Raw genomic sequence first — 2,986 nt, 5'->3', positions numbered from 1 at the left:
ATCATCAATCCAACCCTTGATCCACTACTGTTGTGGTTACTAGACCATGGCCCTAAGTGCCACAGCCAGTCTCAATATTTAAAACAAACAAACAACAACAACAAAACCCCCAAAAAAACCATTTAAACCTCTCTGGGAGCAGAGGAACGAGGAAAGCATGGTGTGAGACAAAAACCATCCAACTGTTTAATAGCTGTATGGCATTTTAAATTCTCAGATTGAGCAGCTAAGGGTCTTTCCCAGCACCCACCAAGGCAGGCCACAGAGTACACCCGTGCAGCTCATAGCCAGTCTTGGATACTAATGCAGTGGTGCCAGGTCCTTCCCTTCCATGGCAGGATGGAACAATGCTTTGTGTTCATAGGGATCCAACTTGGCTCCAACAGGAACCGCTCTGACCAGGCCATGTTTTTTAAACACTTTCTGAATCTGTACTTCTGTCATAACAAGACCTTCATATAAGCTCTTCAAATGAGGATTATCATCCTTAATTTCTTCCTTTGGAACACTTTCTGTTACTTTCTCCAGTATGTCTGCAACTTCTAGTAAGTCCTTACAGAGGCTCTGGATCCCGTATAACTTTGCCTCTTCTACCAGTTTCTGGCTTCTTTGCCTCACATTTTCCACATCTACCAAGGCACACTTTTGTACTTGTCAGTGACTTCCTTTAGTTGTTCTTCCAGTTTAGTCTTTTCTTCAGCTAACAGTTTTTCAGCAGAGCTGATTTCAGCCTTCTGCTCATTTAGGCTCTGACTCTGGTCCTCCTCCAAGTTCTGGCCAGTATTTTCCTGTTGTGTTGCTGCACAAAGCAGTGGTGGAGAAGTTCTGATGGTGGTGCTGAGCTGTGGGAGCCGTGGGCACAGCACACCCCGCATGCACTGTGCCACTGCTGCCAGGGCACCCTCCTGCCTGCTGGGCCTGAGCCTTGGGCGTAGAAATACAGTATGGGAGCTCTAAATCCAAGAGATGGTAAAAGATGCTAGAGCCAGCTGGCAGCTCAGGAAGATTCAGGTGGGAAGATTGCACTTGGCTGTGGGTGATGCCAATAATGTTTGCATCTTGGCCTTGCAGTCTAAATTCAGAATACTGAGAAGCCCTTGCTAAACCACCTTAGCCACATGTCAAAATTTGTGAAAAGCAAAAAGTTAAGTCTGGATTCACACTTTTTTTTTAACTAGTAGCTGTGTGTAAAGGTCTCATGTATTTGGAGCTCATTTGCTTTTAGATGTTTCTTATATCCCAAAATCTCCCTTCAGCACTGACACTTAACAACTTTTTGAAAAGAGTGATAGTTCTAGAGAATGTTATTTCTGTGAAAATATGTGAACAAGGAGATGTTTCCAGGAGTTATGGGCTGAAAATTAATACAGTGATGTCAGGTATTAAGACAGGAAGCAAACAGAATAAATACAACTGTAAACAGTAACTCTTTGGTACAGTGTTTTCCTAACAGGGCTGCAAGGAGCTGCAGTGCTTCATGATTCTGTAGCTCTTCCTTGTAGCGTGACCTTGAGGCTGCACTGCAGCACTGCTGTGAACAGAGCCCAGGAGTTTGGTTACAGTTCCCTCAGACTGAACAAGTTTGGGGCTCACTGTTACCTGTATTAGCATGCTAATTGAGGTTACAATTATCGAGACAACTGCAATATTCCTTCCTGCATTAGGAAGTTTTATAGCTTCCAGTTGCAGGCTGCAGCAATATAATTTTCCCCGAGTATTTCATAAAAGGGACACAAACGCTCTTGGTGATAAAGTAGTGTAACAATGCACGTAAGGCAAACCCTGAGGTAGCTCTATATTGTTTGTGGAACAAATATAAGAACCACTTTGGAAAATGATGCATTCTCTGGAACTCATTTTTCATTTTTCTCCATCTGCTGTATTCCCTTCATATTTTCCAAGCCCTCATTTTTTGCCATCCAGAAATAAAGTAGTTTAGACCTATGTTTGTACTCTTAACTTTGAATTTTGAAATGGTGCTATAATGAAGAGGTTAGCAAAATTGATGGGAAGTGTTTCATGGTGAGACCTACAGGCACAGGAAAGAGTTTTGATAGTGTAGTGAAAACCCGTAACAATACAGATTTTCAGGAATGGGAAAGAAAAGGTACAGTCAAACTGTGCAGTAGTGTGGCTAATACACTGGAATCTTACCTGCTAAACAAGTAAATCAGGATTTAATACCTTAATTTTGAGTATTCCAAATGTGTTATTGTCAATTTATACATGTAAATGCACCAGTAATGCTGGAAAGCTTTGTGCACAAAATATCTTGGGATTTTGGGAGTGTATATAGATACATGTGTGTATATGGCACGTGTGATTCAGCGTGGTCAGGTTCCCCTCCCTTAGTAGAAAGATCACATTAGAATGGGAAGAGGATAGTATTTAGCTCCCTTGAAGATGTTCTGGATTGTGGAATACTTCAGGAATCCCAGTCTTTTACCAGTGGTTGTTTTCACTGCATTTCCATAAGGGGATCACTCCATCCATGCCCTCCTCACAACCAGCCCAAACAGAAGAGTCTCTGCAAACCCTGTGGAAACTTCCACAAGCTTCTACCCTTTCCTCTGGATCACACTGAGAGAACTGAGTACACTCAAGGACTCCTGTATGCCTCCTGGTAAAAGCTGGGAAGGACTGTCGGGCTCCATCTCAGTTCTCACTGTTAATTATTGAGCCGAGACAAATCGCCGGATTTGTCTCCCCAGCCGTCCTGACAGGACACCTTTTCCACATGTTATGCTATGTGCTATTTCTTGCAGGGTTCCTGCAGTGGTCCAGGTATTCTCTAGGACTGGATTTCTAAATGCTCTTTTGCAGGAGTACTGCAGTGGAAGAAGTGACCTAATGGGATAGATCCCTTTGCAATGTCCATTAACATCTTTTTTTTAAAGTTTCTTCATTTCAAGCCTAATGTTTGGAGCAGTAGGTAATTAAGCAGCAGCACTTCAAATGTGGCACTGGCAGATGTCAGTGAATAAAT

The 2,986-nt window shown here is 42.7% G+C and overlaps 1 pseudogene; it reads right to left on the bottom strand.

Annotated features, from left to right (window-relative positions):
- Nucleotides 1–226: 226 nt before the first annotated feature.
- LOC103763447 lies at nt 227–2,493 on the bottom strand (annotated as a pseudogene).
- Nucleotides 2,494–2,986: the final 493 nt, after the last annotated feature.

The sequence above is a fragment of the Manacus vitellinus genome, unplaced genomic scaffold (assembly GCF_001715985.3).
Source record: "Manacus vitellinus isolate BGI_N305 unplaced genomic scaffold, ASM171598v3 scaffold_60_pilon, whole genome shotgun sequence".
NCBI classification, from domain to species: Eukaryota; Metazoa; Chordata; class Aves; order Passeriformes; family Pipridae; genus Manacus; species Manacus vitellinus.
The sequence above is the reverse complement of the archived record's forward strand: the minus strand, read 5'-3'. Positions and strand labels throughout refer to the sequence as shown.